The sequence below is a fragment of the Sphaeramia orbicularis genome, chromosome 4 (assembly GCF_902148855.1).
Source record: "Sphaeramia orbicularis chromosome 4, fSphaOr1.1, whole genome shotgun sequence".
Lineage (NCBI taxonomy): Eukaryota > Metazoa > Chordata > Actinopteri > Kurtiformes > Apogonidae > Sphaeramia > Sphaeramia orbicularis.
Window position 1 is genome coordinate 40,422,555 of NC_043960.1, and position 19,873 is coordinate 40,442,427.

Here is a 19,873-nt window from a genome sequence, read left to right on the forward strand (position 1 = left end):
TACGGTGCGATTGTCGATGATACCAAGCTCGCTAACGTGATCTTGTGTGTCTGATTCAGCAAGACGAGTCAAGGTCTCAGCAGTTCAATGTGACATCATCGCAGCTCCACATGATCCTATCCCAAGATTCCATAAGAGACAAAAAGCTCTTCCCTGAAAACCGGTTCAGACTGGTCTGCGATTGAGAGACGGTGCAGGTTTAACCCCTGGAGAGACATAGTGGCAGAAGAGGGGAAGAGAGACGGGGAGGCCACAGACACGTCCCACACAGGGAGTGGGGGAAAACAGAGGAGGAGAAAATAGTGTAGTCTTCGGACATTCCAAAACACGTGCACAGCGCAACAGTGGGAGGACAAATGACTAACTTCTGTGGCAACCAACAGTCAACAGCCTGTTCAACGCCCAATCACTATATTTGATACTTCAAAGAAAATTAAGACCGTTTTACACTTCCTTTAAAGCTTGGAAACCTATACTTGCACTATAATTTATACAGAAATCTAATGTATACAAAAACTTCCCACTGTGTTAGTTTGAAAAACAAAGCTTTCTAACAACCGCAACATAAAGAGGAAAATGGCTTTTCAGGAATTTCACCAGCAAAGTTTTATATGATCCAAGTTCGTATTTGGTAATTCAGCCAAGGCGTATTTTTAGTAAAATTAAAACGGGCATCCTAGTTTGCATGTGTGTGCGAGTGTGTTAAGCCGAAAAACGCACCATGCTGTGGTACATAACAAGGGCAGATGTGCCCTGCTGTACCATCCCTGGACACAAAGGCCATCTATCTAAAGATGACAGCTTGTGTGTGGGTGTGTAGGAGTGCACTCGCTCTTCGTGTGTGCAAGCCCATAAACCCATTTCATAGTCTACACTGTATGGGTGAAGAAATGGGTGTACATCACTTTGATTTGAGTAGGTGTGAGAGTATAAAGTACAAAATGACTGTTAGTCTTTCAGACAATGTAGTGTGACGTTATTGCAAAACCCAAATGGTTGTGTTGGTAAGGTGATGTTAATAAAGATGTATGGCTACTACAAAAGGTAGGACTCCCAGATGCAACACAGTCACCATATATACCCACAATAACAATGGAATCACAAAACAGGGATTGAGATTCTTGATCCAAGACAATCACCTACACTAATGTGTTAGGGTTGCAAACATATTTATAACATTTGATAGGACACGTTATTTAAACAATTATTCTTTATTAATTCATAACAATGACTAGTGTAGGACAATTGACCTTTTCTTCTGTAACCTTATGACACATTTTGAAAGTCCTTGCTGCATAAGGGCACAATCACAACCCCTGCAACAGTAAGCGCACACATAAAATGTCAGGTTGGTGGAAAAAAAGACCCTTTTAATCAGTTATTTTCTTTTGGGTGAATAATAGTAGGGTTTTCTTTTCTGACTGGACCAACACTTTATTATAGCCAAAATGTGAAATCTTACAGCCTTGTTGACATAAAAAAAAAAAAAATTAACAGACTTGGAAACGTGATAAAAAAGAACAGCATATACCTAACATGTGACTAATGCACTTGTGGTGGTGAAGCATCCACATTCTTTGTAAATGGCTACATAAAACTGACTATTCATAACTAGGGCTAGGTATCAAGGCCAATTTCCTTAATCGATTCGATTCCTAAGGTTCTGAATCGATTATGATTTGATCTGACCCGATCTGATATCAATTCGATTCAGTATTAATTGATTGATACAGATTCATTTAGTGATACCAAAGTACAATTTTGAGGTGTAATCTCATTATTTGACTACCGCAGCTATGCAACATATCAATACTGGTATCAATACTGACATTAGAAAGGAAATAAATGCGGACTTCTTTGTCATCTTCATTCTGTTTTATGGCTGGTGGCTTCAAGCATTAAGGCACATTACGATCACCTATGGCTGAGTGTGGATCCAAATTAATATTCCTAGAACAACCGGCTTCTGTGACTCACCTCGGAGAGTCTCTGCCCACCAGACGGTTCAGGCAGCCAGTCCCTCTGCACTGCGGGTTCGAGTTTGAGGCCAGGAGGACCTCCCGCAAAGGGGACCTCCCCTGGGGCCCCGTGAGACGGAGCCACGGAACCACGCCTCGACAGTACCCGGGCCAGGTACTCACCGTCCCACTCTGAAAAATCGATCTCATCCACTATTACTCGATAATACAAAATTAAAATGAAATCAATCCAAAATCAATTTTTTTTACCCAGACCTGTTTATAACTACTACTCATTCATTAACAGGTCAAGTCAAGGGAACACGTACATCTACGAGCAAAACAGAAGTATCTATTCTGCATGCACTCATTTGCTAGCTTTTTACTGTGATGTATAATAAATGCTTGTATTAAAATTATTTGACTTGCTTTCTAGCCACATTGGTCCTTACATCATAATAGGATCAAGAATTGAAACCGTGTCACTATGCCCATTTTTGACATCAGTGTAGCTTAATACGTTATTTAACACATCATAGCAAATTATTTCCGGTGGGAACCACATGTTAAGCACTTTGGTGAAAACCTTGTCAAAATCAGTAACATTTTGATGAAACCACATATTAAAATATTTTATAATTTAAAATTGTATTTTATGCAATCGTCTTCCTAACTATGTTTAAGTAATTACAAATACCTACTGAAACATGTAACACGTATTGATATAGGTTATATATGTACAAAGTTAGAGCCTATTGAACATGAAACATGTAACCGTGTCACCGCTTGACCTGACCCTAATTTAAAGCACTACTTTACTGTCAGCTGACTAACTGCTGATTTTCTCTGGTTTGTGGACACTTAGAAGAAGATAACACTACAGATATTTTCCTGTATATATAACTGCAACATTTCCATTAAATTCCTATATTGTGGTGGGCTACCAACATGTTACCCAAACTTTAACACTTAAGCTCAAACAGCCGCTATAAACAGGGTGGTAAACTCACAAATTTACAGATGTATGTTGATGACATTAATCCAACAAACCAGGAAGTTAGCACAATATGCATGTGTAGCACTCTCTGAAAAACAGCATAATATCAGCAGAATATGACAACTTTGACAGCACTTATTTTTAACCGACATGATCTATATAGTTCCTCCTAAGAGCAGACATGACAAATGAAAATTAATCAAAATCTAAGACTGAGATGATCCAGCCCTACTGTCTTGTATTGTTGAATACCTTTCAAAAATGTTTTAAAGGAGCATTCAAAATTTTCTGCCACTGTACAACAAGACCTGATCCCACTGATTTTTAAATGCACTCATGTATCAGCTGCTGAGCGAATAAACAGTTTCTCCTCCTTAATGGGGTCAGATTGGGGTTAGTTTCTGTTCATTTGTGAATCAGAGGCCAAAGAACAGATGTGCACAAATATCCCATTCTATTTCCACAGTGTACTTCATGATTGACACATACTTTGATCTGCATGGAGGAGCACACTGTAATTTCTTTATCAGGGATGTCGATTGTTGTTTCTCTGAGCCATTTTTGCCCACTGCATCTGTGTGCACTGTTAAATCTGACAGCCAGTCATGGAGGAAAGGAGACTCATACATAGATCACATTCTCCATTAGACATTTTACCTTCCAGTATAATAACAAAACAAATTCACATGTATGATAACTGCATTTTCAAAACATGATTTACTGTGAAACTGGTTTACCACTGCAATCCCAATCTATGTCACTATCAAAGAAAATGATCACTATTGAAAAGCAGAAATTGTAATTATTTACTTTTATTTTTATTTACCATTTGTATTGTGGTGTCAGTTCCACAAGACAACTGAGAGGAAACAACGTAGCATAGCGCCTCTTGAATACAAATGGTTGTAATTAAAAAACTATACATTTAGGAGAGTTGTATCGATAACTTATTACAAGAAGCAGTAATATAATATATTGCTATACTGATAATTAACAGTCATAACAAAGCGAATACACCATTGTCATGTATGCATGTGTTTTTGTGACAATGAGTAAAATATATATAGCAAAGACTAACGGAAAAGGATGTTTACTGATTCTTCCACAGAAAAAACACTGAATAAATACTTCCCACAGCCATAACCTATGACAGTGTTCACAGTCACACCAACTAAGACAATGACATACAGGGGTTGGACAAAATAATGGAAACACCTTCACCTCAAGATGATAATGCCCCAATCCATACAGCTAGAATTGTTAAAGAATGGCATGAGGAACATTCTAATGAAGTTGAGCATCTCGTATGGCCGGCACAGTCCCCAGACCTCAACTTTATTATTATGGTCAGTTTTAGAGATTCAAGTAAGACGTCGATTTCCACCGCCATCGTCTCTAAAAGAGTTGGAGGGTATTCTAACTGAAGAATGGCTTAAAATTCCTTTGGAAACAATTCACAAGTTGTATGAATCAATACCTCGGAGAATTGAGGCTGTAATTGCCGCAAAAGGCGGACCTACAGCATATTAAATTATATTTTGTTGATTTTTTAAGGTGTTTCCATTATTTTGTCCAACCCCTGTAGACACAAGCAGGTATGAAAGGAATGAAAACACAGTGTGATGGGCTGTGGTTGGGTGAGCAAAATGGAAAAATGAAAATGCAATCTGTTTGTTTCTTGTAATATACTCCCTGTAAATATGTTTTACGGGTCACTGCCTAACAATAGTGCTTAATTTCATTTAAAAATTCGTTATTCGATTATATTTCGAAGTTTCGCTCTGAGAAAAATGTTATCACCTGCTCATTTGTGTAACACCAAATGACAACAATGATGAACTTTCTGACTTCTACACAAACGGATCTGTTTCTAACACAAAAAAGATAAGGGGAGGCGCAACATCTGGAGCAAGAGATGTGAACATTAGCCAAATTAAACACAGGCTGCAGTTTGTGCATCTCTTTTGCCTAGACACTCTACATAGGCCCAGTTGAACAGAAGATACTGGATCAGAGGGACCAGAGACACAGGCTTCAGGTAATGTTCAATCCATTCCTTTTTCTGTTCAACAGGCTCGCACGAATATACAGCGTGTCCCAAAAAATGTATACACACTTTAAATAATTGTAAAGTAGGTGTTTATTAAAATTCATTTAATTTTCAAAATGTAATAGAATTTACAAACATCATTTTATTGTTTTGTCACCACCTGTTCTCAAACTGACGTCCGTTCTGGTCCAGGCATTGCTGACATCACCAAGCAATGGAATCGCACACATCACGAAACAATTCCCTGGGTATCTGTGTGCATTCACGTTCAGTGGCTGCTCTCAATTCAGCAACTGTTGCAGGTTTCATAGCGTAGACTTTGTCTTTTAGGTATCCTCATAAAAAAAAAGTCTAGTGGTGTGAGGTCTTGTGAACTTGCCAAACAGGTGGATTGGATGGAGGGGTTTCGTTGAATACCCTCCGCGTTCACCAAAAATCACACTGCTAGACTTTTTTTTATGGGGATACCTAAAAGACAAAGTCTACACTGTATACAAATATTTTACTGAACAGGAACATTTAATTGAAGACAATTCTAATAAAACATAGCCTGCTTCCATGTGATAATTTATAGCTCAGTTACGTTTGCAAAAAGCTGATTAATCATGAAGCATTTAACTCTAGCTGCTCTTGTGAGTTTATAAGGAGTTTGTAACAGAGAAGAAACTTTTCTGGCACACTGTGGCAAATCCAAAACAGCTCTACTCTGTGACTCCATCAGTACTGCACTTGATGTAAGAAGAAATATAGTGAGCTGAAAAGGAGCTTGTCATAACATAGTGCCGTACATGAAAACACACATTCAAGTTTTTTCTAAGTAAAAATTTGATGGAGACAGCCCACACCACACAGGAAAAACCTTGTGATTCATACTGAAGTACATATATGGAGCTCTGACAATTACTTTTGAGCAATACTTTATCTCCAGTTCATGTTGGGAGGGTGTCATTGAAAACACTGGGGGGGTGATTTAATTTTTCAACTTTATTGCCCAGCTCTATCATGGGCACAATTTGTCTCCAAGTGTCTCCTGCCGTCTAAAGCCAAGCAAACCACCCGGATCCTTTGGGTTTACAGATCATTGGCCTTGACGTGCATTAACCCATTTGATTTATAACAGGTAGGGCTGGGTATCATGGCTAATTTCCATAATTGAGTCGATTTCGATTCATAAGGTTCTGAATCAATTAATCACGATTCGATTCAATCCAACATCGATTCGATTCAGTATTAATTGATTGATTAAGATTAATTTAGTGATATCAAAGTACAATTTTGAGTTGTAACTTGATTATTTGACTACCGCAGTCATGCAACACATCAATACTGGTATCAATATTGATATCAGAAAGAAAACAAATATGACATTTCAGCAGTAAGTAGCTGAATCTGCTCTTAAAAAATTAACGGGACGGAAACATTCCCATGTTTCTACAGTGGCTCAGAACAGACTTCTTTGTCATCTTTATTCTGTTTTATGGCTGGCAGCTTCTACTCACGGGGGGGGCTGTGTGATTGTTGGTCGGAGCGGGGGTGTGTGTAAGTTCAGTGATTGTTGGTCAGGGAGCGGCGGGGGGGAGTGTAGCGGTCGGACATTGTCACTTTACTATTCCTCTAACTCCATACTCAGCCATAGGTGATAGTATGGATTCAAGTTAATATTCCAAGAACAACCAGCTTCTGCGACTTGCCTCAGAGAACCTCCGGGTGGCCAGTTCCTTCACACTGCGTTTGAGGCCGGGGGTACCTCCAGCGGAGGGGTTTTCCCCACCCTTCCTCCGTATCTTTTCCATGACAGAGCCGTCGCGAGCGAGACCAAGACCCCGTCTTCCCCAGGCGTTCACAAGACGGACCCGCCTGTGCTTCTGCGTACTCCCGGTCCCGCTCTGAAAAATCGATCTCATCCACTATGAATCGATTACACAAAATTAAAATGACATCGATCTAAAATCGATTAAATCGGTTTATTACCCAGCCCTAATAACAGGACAACACACATATGGGTGCTTCTATGAAACTGACAGGGTCAAAAATTCAAACAAGATGTAGCAAGTTTGGAAGCACTTTGGGTTTATTTAAAAATAAATATTTACTGAGATAAGAGAAACTATTTTTCAGATATAACACCTTTTTATTTGACGCACACATACAAAAATCCCCATGTAACACAGACACCAGGTTTCTACACTTAACTCCCCTATCTTTTTCTTTCAAGTGTTTTTCCCCCAATATCCACACTATTACACAAGGCAAATCCACAGACACCTCAGAGATATCAGAGTTTTCCGCTGAAATTATGACTAGTCAGTATTCCAACACTGTGCGAATGATTCTTCATGCAATGATTACCTCGAAGTCACCCAGGTAAGAAGAACGCGCAAAACCTCCTTCAAATGAGACTGCCGATTCATGAGAAACCTGCATGTCTGGATTAGAAAAAGGACTAGGATCATCAAATTTAACACAGTGTCGATATTTATAGCGGTATATAAGACTATTTCAAGCGATACTTTCAAGATAAAATGCACTGACACCTAGGTAGCTTTTCCTGCTCCAATTTTGGTCCTATTTTTGGCCCCAATATTTTTATTAAAAAATTCATTAATTTTGGGATGGCTCAGAGCAAGAGTATAATTTTTGCATTTATCTGCGTTCATCATTAGGTACATCCTGGGGGGAAATATGTCTAAATTTCTCTTTTATCTTTGGGTCTAAAAAGCTGGCAAAGTGCCAGATACCAAAATAAACCCAGTTTCAGGGAAAGATATATATTTATGTTTTATGGCCATGCAGTCAACCAAATGAAGATCCTGAATCAGTCGGTAGTGCTCGATATCCACAGTTTCAAGGCTCCCCCAGCTCCATCCGTCCAGCATACAAACCCGCCTGAAACTGACATAACAATCTCACAAACAAGTCAGACTTGTCCATCAGCAAGTCCGTCGGGAAATACATAGAGGGAAGTGCTGTGCCATACCTCCACAGCCTTGGACTCAGCAACCCTGAGTAGACTACTGCTCTTTGAGGATCTGTTGTGTTTTTGCCTTTTTACTGTCCCTTAACCCTGACCAGAACCCACTCCAGTATCCATTTCAGACTAGATACCTGCTACCCTAGTCACATTACATCTCTTTGATTTACACAAGACACATAGCCCATGGACTCTTAAGACTGAGTTCAAGTTACAGGACTTAAAAAATGCAGAATAATTTTGAAATCAGATTTACAGATGGACAATATAAGAACAATTTATCAACAACTTCTTTTGAATTTGCAGGTAGAGTATTAATCAGTAAACCGTATACAAATTATCCGATGTCATATAGGTAGATCCCTTGACATACAAAAGCTTCACCGACTGCGACTATGAAAATGAGGCTAGAGTGTAAAAGAGAAGAGAAGGCAGCCAGTGATTAGTGATCTGTGCTTGCTACTCTCAAGAGACTATGGAGGAGGAGTTGTACATGTCCCTCTTGTTTCCCTCAGAATAATAAGGCCTAGGGGCAGAACAGAACTTGGAAAAACACAAGGGATGAGGAAGTAAGGGGCACAGACAGACAGATCTTGATTGCCCAATTCAAAATAAACCAATAAGATCACTCTGTCCTGTTCTGTCAGTGTCTTAAATCATGCTTGTGTTAATCAATAAACTGTAGTCTGCATTTCTCTAATACCATGCTTGTTTGTTTCATACATTGCATTTCATAAACTCTAATTCCTCTGTGTAGTTCAAGGGGCAAATGGAAATCTTGTGACCCTATTTGACACTACAGGGTTTATTCTCAATCATTCTCCTTTTGTGTCGGGCAGTACATAGAGAGCAGATCAATGGCCGAGGCTCAGCCCCCTCAGGTAGTACGCTAGCCTCTCATCTTCAGCGTGGTAATGCTCTCCCCACTGGGACTAGATTCAGCCAGCCACCACATTAACAACCATTTTAAAAAACCGAGGCTTTTCAGCTGTGTCCTTAGGGTTCAATGATAGAGGAAACAACAATTACGCTATCCAATAAAGGCAATACTGGTATGGATTATTATTGCCCAATAAAAGACAGCAGAGCGACAAATGTTTTTCTTTTGTGGCTAAGGGGCCGTGGCCCTTGTAATATTGAATTAATCGCTCAAACTGCCAATTGTTGCCTATGAGCAAGCAATAATCATCTTAAATTCACTATTCTTATACACTATCCACCAGAAATAGTAGTCATAGCTCTTTTTTTCCATCATATCCTACTCAAATAATTCAACTGAAATCATTTCTGGCTATTAAGGAATATAGTTATATTCCTCTGGGATCTAAATTGAAATACAAGACCAGACTACCTTTACTAATCTGTACTATGAGTGGGGCAGGGGCCCAGCTGAGGTAGTGCCATGGCTGGGGGAGGGAGAAGGGTGCAGAGCGCATGTGGTGAGCTGAAGCATAATCTAACTGTACCCAAGTAAAAATACTCTTCCTTGTCTTCTCTTGCTCATTCGCTTACTCGCCGTCCTTTCCTCTACTCCTCCCTCCCTGACATGCTGCCCCCCCCCTTCTCAGTTGTTCTGTTGTAGGCTCTGCCAGCCCAGAGTGTGTGAGTGTGCCCCTACTGCTTGTGTCCCGAACACCAAGGGTTAAGCCCCTGCCATTTTAACGCCACTGACAGATCAGACCATTAGGGTGTTACCTAACAAAATGGAAGCCTTTAACCCTGAATCTGCCAGACCGGCTGTGTGTGTGTGTGCTCGTGTGTGTGTGTGTGTGTGTGTGTGTATGTGTGTGAGTGAGAGCCGGAGCAATAGAGCATATGTATGTGTGCGCATGTCTCCACCTGGATTCTCCCTCAGCAACGTGACAACGACAACAGCAGCAAGTTCAGGAAGTGCAAACCAGACTTTTGTACATGAGCAAACAAGAATGCATAAACATAAAGCCATTTAAAGCATACACTATATGGTTGTACTTGTGTATAAAAAAATATATTATGAAAACACACCAACATGATTATGCTTTCTGAGGTATCCTCTAATAAACCATAAGTCCAGATCATTCTCAGGAAGAGAGAAAATATGTTCGAAGAGTTGAAAAGACTGAATGAACTGAATTTTGACTAATCAATTCAGACCTTTCACAGTAAAGTCATTTCTCCATCAACACAGGTTTTTTTAAAAAGCTTCCTAATCTGGATGTTTCCTAATACCTCAAGTAAACTTTCTCTGGTAGCTTTTCATGGCTTTTATTACAAAAATCACTAGATACATCTTAAACCTCAAATGTTTACTGGCAATAATAAAAAGCAACAGCTTAATGTTTCAAAAAAAATTCTAGACAGGGATAAGCTCCAATTTCGGCCAAATTGCTTCCAAATGGTTACTACATAATCCTGTAAAAACCAGAAGCCCATACCCACAGACTGGAGGGCCAGGACACACGCAGGCTGCTATCAGATTTCAATTCTCAGAAATGGATGGTAGCAGGAAGTGACCAGAGTAAAAGAGAAAGAGAGCTTAAAGGGGGCAGAGAAATACAGTATACTACCCAACACAACAAGAAGCTGAGCACATCATCTGTGCACACTGCTGTCGAACTTAACAAAGTAGGTCAGTTGCATCACATTTCTGTCTTAAGTCAACAATGACAACTTTCAGAGTTGATTCTCCATAGTTAACCAGGGGTTAATCAAGATCACAGACATCCAAAAACACTGACTCATTCAGAAGGACTTGGAAAAAAAAAAATTCCACTGATCTTAGATAGACCGACAACCACTCCAATAGCCATGTAGGGGTTTTACCTTTACCTCAAACATAAGACTCAGGTGTAGTGTCTCAGGTGTTGCACAGGACTTAAGTCAAACACATGGAAACACTCGGCAAAGAATTCTCAACTACACACAAGAGAAGAAGTACTTCAACAACTTAAAATACAGTAAAAAATTATTCATTTATTTATTTATTTATTTATTTTAAACAGTAGACTGTTATACGTTATCCACAAAACTGCATTCTGACAATAGCTGATTAACTGTTTGAATGACGTTAAGTCTGATGTAACTATAGTGTTTTAGAACATTATGAGTAATTTGAGGCATTAATGTTACATTTGTTTGTCCAGTCATAGTTAATCAAAAGTGAACATGCTGCACATGTAGGAGTTTGTATAAGCTTGTTTACTGTATTGCATATTATGAAATAAAGTTATGATGAGCATCTCCCAATGTCTTTACTGCTGAAATGACTATTATTGAATTGTCAAAACGATTCTAAAATGAATCACCTCTCTACATTAATTTAGTGTCCTGCTGGTGGTTACATTCATCCTCTTCAACAGTGGGTTGTTTTACCAATGTCCATTTGTATGATGCACAGTTTGGAGACTATAACATATAACACAAATACAATTGAAGCAAAAATGCCCACAGATGAAGTAAACACTGTGAAAATACGTTAATCCTTGTTGTGGAAATAATTTTTTATTCAGAACATTTTTTGGATTTTAAGCACCAGACGTAAATCCCTACCTCCAAGCTCTTTTGGCCTTAAGCCCTCCAGAAACTTTGTGCATTCTGCTCATATACAGGTTAGATATATTATATATAAATTCCTGTGTTGCCAAAATAATATTAGATGGCATTTAAAAAAAAACACAAAAACTTGCATGACAAGAAATATGTGGCATGAAATATGTGGGAAAAGTAGCTCTCATCCACATTAATTATATTCAAACCAAGAACATATTTACAAGCTTTCCAAGATCCAAAAAAGGCAACTTTATTGATGTATCTTTGGCTGGAAGGGCTTTGATATAACTGACTGGATAAACCAAAGTTCAACAAAAGGAATGTAACTTTCTGGACATGTGACTTTAACACAAGATGTCAAGTGTGACAGGAAACGATGACAACAAATAATTCATGTAAATCTTTTACAATTACAACCATAAGCACTATATTACATCTGGCAACAAATTGTTCTCTCTTGTCACCCTTTCTCATGCAAGTCTACTTGCAGAAATGCGAAGACAGAGAGAATTCACTTAGTGTATCCGCTCACTAGACAAGTGTTGGTTTTATGACGTTACTGTGATGACCATCAAAGTCATCTCACAACCACAGTTTCTCTCCTCCTGAGCAGCACAAGTTTGCAGGCACTTTTTAGCATCATGTGTAAGACTACACTGTTGGCCTACACGTAATGAAAGACACCAACATTTATTTAAAAAAATGATAATGCTACACAACTAAGGCCACACCCAGCATCACTACTGGGTGTAGCCTTACGTTTGGTCTGTTGCACCTGTTACCACACCCAGTGGTGATATCACCACTGGACACTGAAGGTTTTTCTACACACGTGGCTCAAGTCCAAAGGCTACACAACAACAACTTCTGTCAAGTCCAAAAATTCTGTCACAAAATGATGTATGATGTGATGCTTGGAATGTGTATAATAGTCGCGTTGAAGTGTATAGTGTAAAACACACACAGAGATGTCACCTGTGCGGATTTCTCCACCTTTTTTTACAGCCCCTGCAAAACCAAATGTAAGCAAATATTATTTAAAGCAATTGTTTATACTAAGACTATCAAACTCATCTTCTGTACACTTCAATGACTGATGTTAACAACTACATTCAACGTGGATTCAATTATGTGTACCAGTGACCCACTTATGTCAGAGGTGACTGTACCAAATGTAACAACATTTTGTGAACCACTCCAGCTTTAACCCACTCCATAGCATCAATAAACTCTGATCATTTATAGCTGCACCAAATTAGGACTAAATCCGTTTCAGTTCAAGTGCCATTACCTCCTTAGGGCTGTGAATGAGATGAATGAGAAGTGGATTATGTTTATTTTTTCTGACACTGAATATGGTCTCCACTGTAAGTAATCCAGTCCAAGTGGCTCAAAGGAGACCCATTTCATTACAGAGTCATTATTATGATAGTTAAAAAAATCTTTGGCGTTACAATATAAAGCAACACTGTTGTTTGAAAATTATTTTAATCATTGCTTTTTACTACTTGACAATGTAAAATTCACCTGACTATTCACAGTTATGACAGTAAAATAAAAAGTGTCTCCAGACTACCGTAAATGTAGGTGACTAATACACCCAATACTTCCAAAAACAGAGAAATAAACTGTTGTGTTGATGACTGATAACAGACTTGGACAAAATTAAAACTTTTCCTCCATGTTGTGGACAGTTCACAATACTAATCTTTTTTTTCCATGTCTTAATGAACTCGAGATGAAACATGAGCAAAAACAAAAGTTATCGTTCTGAAATCTTCAAAATAACAAGCAACGATAAAAAGAAAAGCCAGGATGTGCAAGGGTGCCAATGTGCATGAAGTTTTAAAGCATCAATATGATTTTAAATGAGATAAAGTATCACTGGTTGGTAATTACGGGAAGAAAAGGTTCTGAAAACCTGAACCACAAGCTAAGAGGCTGTAGTTCAAAAATGCTGAGGAAGAAACAGCTTCAGAGGAAGCACTCATCTTGGTTTACATTGTGATTTTTTTTTTTTTTTTTTTAAATTCTACTTCAATTAAAAAGCCAAACCTATATTAATCAAATATATTTGATGCCTGTGTTGATGTTACCCACACCTAGATTACACACATGCACAAACATAACTAACACAAAATAACTTTGGGGAGGAACACAAGCAGGACAGTTTGTCCCCTCTTGGACAAACATGCTGTATGTATCCAAGTTGCCGTCCTGCCTGTTTGCTGCACTGATGTTCAAGAGTTGCCTTGTCAGCACTGACTACACAGGAGAACCAATTGTTACAGGCCGACTGATAAAAGAACTTTAGAAATGTACCTGTAAATGTTAAGCAATACATGTATAACTAAAGAGTATCCACACTATGCCTGTGGCCTGAAACCTGTGGCATTTGACCTGATGTCATGTTGTTTTAGTTAAATAAAACAACCAGTGCACAATTTGTTAAATTTCTAAAATTGTACTTAAAATAACAGTCTGTCAAGTTATCAGCCCACAAACAAATTACACGTTGCTGAATAGGGATCAGTGGGTGACATGGGAGTGCCCCGTCCCAATCTCATGACCAAATGAAAAAGTAATTCCTGTCTGATTCCAGTTCCATAGTGATGACTCCTGCCCCGTCCAGTTCATGTGCTGTGTTCCGTTTATTAAAGTGAGGGAGTATCTCTAGGTGATACAATGTTTTTCTGACACCTTACACAAAAGGTGATTCTCAGCCCTTTCATACAAGTCATTGTTCCACAGTGGAAAAGCATGTTTACAAAACTACTTATTGTTAATGATTCCTGCTCTCGCCAGTTCCTGTAAGCTTTTTCCATGTCCTCTCCAAATCATGTGATAGATGGCAACATTGTTTTCAATCTCACAGGAACTTTGTGACCCCCAAGGTTCCCAAAATTGTCAGCCTAAAGGGAAAATTAGTTCAAAGATAATGAATTTATACATTATTTACTTCTTTATATCTTATTTTCTCTTATTACTAGTAAACACATTATTGATTCACTGTTCATCACAGGCCTACCTATTAAATGAGGTGTCATTCACCTAATGAATTCTACTAGTAAACGAAACTACTTAGGTCAAGACTAAACCAAGGTTGAGTACTTCACTAGTCACAACAAGCATGAGCACTTAAACTTCAGATGTTTTTCACACTCCTGTTGGACAAGAGATAAAACGGTATGAAGACTATGGGGAAGGTGTATTTTAGTGAAACATAAATTAGATGAGGTAAGCGTCATTAAAAATTATGCCTAGCTCATCCATCCACACATGGATCTCTAACTGCCTGAAGGTCGGTTTAACTGTGAGCTCCTCATACAGTTTTTGAGTCAATATGAAGTCCAACAGGGTAAACAAGAAATAGTTCAGTGAACCAAACACTGGAGGATTCCTCTCCTTGCTTAAGGCCTTTGGGTGAAACCCTGTGGCCAAAACAGCTACTCCTCATCTCTTACATCTAATGCAATGAAAAAGGAAACCATATCAGCAAATATTACAAACACAAATGATAGTAGCATATAATTACATAGACTTTTATAGTTAAGCATCACAATATTTTCTGAGGTAAGTCAAATCAGCTGATTATTACTCACAAACCTCCATTGAAGTTACTATTTCAACAGTGATGTCTCTTTCACCTTGGTACAGCAATGCTTAACCTGAGACCCCAGCTGTATGTTTCATTTTTGCATCCAATTTGATAAACTGCATCAGGGTAACCCAGTCTTAAAACTATGCCTTCACCGTGCATCTGCACCAACATATTGAGCTTAATAGGTTGTTTTAGGTGAGACTTCATGGTTTTACTAGCATTTTCCATCATCCCTTTCACAATGACTGCACTCCAATTCTGCAATACTAAACTGTTTACAAAGTGAGCATTATAGATACTGTTAAGATGCCACTTCACATAGATGTAGATTAAAGGACAAAGAGCTGTCAGTCTACCCTGACTGCCCTAACCCAGCATTCTATCGACATTTTATTGTTAATCTCAAGAAAAGATGTCTCATTGATGTTCTATAAATTAAGAAACAAAGGGTGAAAGTATATCTATTTTTAGTTTATATACATATTCAATACAGCATAGATTTAATTCAGATCTATTTTTTTTTAGTATGATGTAGGGCACTTTCAGCACCTGATTCCTTCACAATCAATTTGATTCCTCATTATCAAGCTTGATGAAATAGCTGTGCACACTGTAAAGAAATAATATTCAGACTGAATACTTCATACTATTCCATGTCCAAGGTGACACACAGCCTTACTTTTGACAAAAGCAAAAATGAGATATACTGGATGGTAGGAAATACAGACGTATATTTTAAAACTTTCAAATCTGATGCAGCAGAATAAGAGTGGATCCTTAGTTATGCTTGTCTGGTCACATCACTCTCAGGAGGGGTTTTCATAAGAGGCACCCTTCCTCAGGCAAGTCCATAGCCCATCATAAAATGCAAAGCGACATGTGTCTCCCATCACTACCCAGTCTAGCCTGCTTGTTCTCGAAGGAGGCTACTTGCTCAGCAGAGGTAGGGAAATATACACTGCTGTTCAGTTTAAACACACACGTCAAAGACAGGTGAATACAACCATGACTTCAAGTGTCCCCTCAACCAACATGACCAATGCTTTTGCTTACTGTGGACTCAGCAAATATCTAAAGCACTCCTCAATGGCTGAGCCCCATCACAGACTCAGTACCAAAATGGTGTTTGTATATTCACTGCATCTCATCAATTATGATATATTAGCATAATTGAAATTTTAGGAATATCTCAGAATGTCTGATTTCAACGACTTGACAATTTGGCACTTCCTAATACAAACAACATATAGTGGTGAATTTGATTACATTGAACAGAGACTGATACTCAATGTAAAAAACAGAGTGGGTCTTTAGTTGTTTACGGTTTGGCGTGGGTGATAGCTTCCAGTCCGTCACGGACAGACACACACCCTGACGGAGGCACAACCGTCCACCATTACGCCTCCATAAAAAGGCTTTTCACGGTTGGGCTAATCTGACAAAGTTCTAGGATCAATGGCTCATAAAGCTGTAATCACACCAATCCGTGGTCAAAAAGAACACGCAGATGTGCAATACACGGTAGTATTACCGGTAACCGTGTTTAGAAACTAGAGTGATTCAACTTTGCCCAAAAATACTACTGATTTCCAAGTAACCCATCAACAACAACAAGCTATCTCATGCTAACGTTAACTTGGCTTGCCAACAACAACCTGTCCATCTGTCCGGCTACAAAACCAATGGCTAACTAACCCGAGCTAACAATCAATTGTGGTTATCAGCAACTAAAAGAGATTAAAGGAAAGTTATGGAGCAGTAAGACAAACACCCAGTTACCAGTAATGATGGAGATTATGATATTTAGCTTAGTTATCTATTAACATCCAAATAGCGATACACGACAGACAATGAAACCGACCCCATCTCAGTGAGCCGCTAGTGTTGAAAGGCTAGCAGGCAAGCTAAGTTAGCCTGCTAACGCTAACTCCCTGGACATTCGCCTGCCCAGACAGACAGTCGCTAAATTTATTCACAAATAATCAGGCGTTAATTACATACAGAAATGACAGTTTTGTTTACTCGTTTTATAGCTTGTGTGTGAGCAAATATAAAGACTAAGTTAATATTACACTTATAGTAGGGTATTCTTATTCAAGTTTTGTCGGAGAAGTTAGTTTAAATATTGCTCGACTTTTCAGGCGGTTTGTTCTTGGCAGTGCGTACTCGGTAGGTGTATGTGTGTAGCCGAGGGCGACACACAAACTGTTACCTTGCACGTTAGCTGAGATCAAGCTATGCTAGCTTAGCTTAACGGAGCTAACATCGATAGAGAAACTTCCCTTCGTCATCTTAATTTTAATTGGAAATTTAACTATTGGATTAATTGATGTGATGATGTAAAGTGTAAACTTACGGAGTCTGTGAGGGGCTCTGCCGACTTCCCCTGCGGTATTCAGTTGTGTGATGTTAGTATTTAGCTGGCTTCGGTGTAAAAATCCCGGGGATCCCCTCTCTTCTGTCCGCTGCCACTCCGGTTGCCAGATAATGTAATGAGCCACCACAGGCGGCGTCATGCTGCGTTCATAAACACCTCGGAAATTTTATTAAAACTGCTGAGATCGAAGAAAATTGGTGCGTTTGTAACTTTTAGAAAGAACAACAATAAGTGATAATATGAGTTAAAACTAATATTATAAAAATACTTAAAGCGAGTCTAACTTACATTTCTTTATGTGCAAATTTTACCGAACTCTCCGATTAACTGCATTACAGCGATATGCATATATTGTATAACTGTATAGTTAAAGATTTGCTATATCTCTACTTGAGCCCCTCCAAAATCTGAAAAATCAAATGTTTATGCGTGCTGGTATTATTTATGGCATGAAACCAAACTAACTATAAGGTCTTGTCTGTTCAATTCACTTTATGATTTTCAGCCCTTAGTACATTTTTTCTATTTTACCATTCTGAAGGTAGTAAATGGAGGTAATTAACGACTATCTGACAAAATTGCACTGACAGACTTGTATTTCTTTTAGTTTTTGACAGTCAAAGTGAAGTCAATTTTATTCATATACTCTAGTATCACTCATGAAGAAAAATGTCCCAATAGGCCAGTACGGACAAAATCGTCTAATGATGGAAAAATGGAAACTGTTCAGTGTACAGTCCAAATTTTGCACAATATGGGGCAGAAGATGAGGGTTTATTTGGCATGCTTTGGTCTGAAACTGCAAAGTACTGTATATGTTTGTGTTGTACTGGCCTACTGCCATGTAAGATTTATCCTTATAGAAGCCCCAGTGCCAGCTCTGTCCTCTACAGACAAAAAAAAAAAAAAAAAAAAAAAAAAAAAAACATCCACACATCTTCTCTAATTCACCGTGCCAAAAGACCATTTCAAACCATGCTCTCTGCCCACTGCTAAGCCACGGTTATCCTCCTCCAGGTGAACTCTGGCCAGTCGCTGAGCCGAGAGACTGAAGCACATCATGTGACATGACTAAATGGCTACACAACTCAGTAACCATGCTGCACCACTTCCATGGTCACAGCCTGTTGTCTGGTGATGATGTGGGAATTCCCATGGTTATCTTAACTAACAAAGAGTCCTCCTTTGTTTCCTGGCTAATTGCAGACCTGTGCAGACTGGCTTCATAATAATCACCTCCAGGCTGCTCACATACAGCCTTAGGTCAGTATAAACCAAGAAAGAAGTCTCCTACTTATTGCTCAACAATGTATTGAATAGGTGCAGATTAATGCCTAAGGGACTATGCCACTATGAGAGTTCAACAGTGTTTCACGGTGAGCACTAAGTCCAAGTACTGCTTTGTACCTGTGCACACATAGTCCCATAGGATACAGAAAGGTGAATGTACAGAGAATCTCCAGTTTTAAGATTTGGAGGAATTCCTGAATGTAAAGGATTAGGATGTTTAACTAATATGATGCATCATTATAAGTGTATCTTAAATCAGCTGATAGCAAAGGGAACCAGGTACTATCTGTATCTGGTTAGATTGTGTTCTTGAGTTTAATCTGTTCAGAAATGCAAAATTCCTCATTCTATTTTCAGTTCCTGGTTCACATCTGACTTTTTCTGTTAACCTCCTGAGAACCAGCTATGGATTTTCTGTCCACATTTGTGGACAAGAGTTTCACAGCGTAATACAAAAAAAAAAAAAGAAGGAAAGAAAACTGTCCACCACAAATGACATTCCATAAAAATTTTAAAAACTGCATCTGAAAAATCATCATGATGTTTCCAATATAGGTACTTATTTAATAAAAAAACAAAAAAAACTTGTAATTTGCTGACATTTCCTGGGTCTTAGGAGGTTAAAGTGGTTACTTGTTAAAAAGCAACCATCAGAAACACATAAAAACAATTAATGGAGAATAAATTTATTTTTTTTGGCAGCTGCACTGTATATTTTTATTTGTCTTTAATCCTATCAAGCATAACCATAACCAATACATATATATTGTTGCAGGTGTGATATTTACAAAGTGTGGATTTAAAATTCTATGCATTATATTTAATAGATTACATACGTACTGATAAATATAAAATAGAACATTTTCACTGACATCACAGCACAATTAAATGTGAAGACATTTGAAACGTTTAGCACCACCTTCAGGCTATTTCTTTTTTTTTTTTTTAACAGATATTCAACCCCAGACATGGCCACTGTTTAGTTATTATTGAGTCAGTAAATAGTGTGAAATTAATGCCTCGAACATCTATAGCTATTTCTATGTGGTTTTCTTCTCCACTGTTTTGCAGTTCACACCCCCCTAACTTTAACATCCCCTC

The 19,873-nt window shown here is 38.5% G+C and overlaps 1 protein-coding gene across 1 annotated transcript in view; it reads right to left on the reverse strand.

Annotated features, from left to right (window-relative positions):
• gatad2ab (GATA zinc finger domain containing 2Ab) overlaps positions 1-17,586 on the reverse strand; it is a 30,189-nt gene extending 12,603 nt beyond the window's left edge. The window contains 1 exon segment of the mRNA XM_030132896.1: positions 17,462-17,586. The gene's annotated coding sequence lies outside the window, so the exon portion shown is untranslated.
• Positions 17,587-19,873: the final 2,287 nt, after the last annotated feature.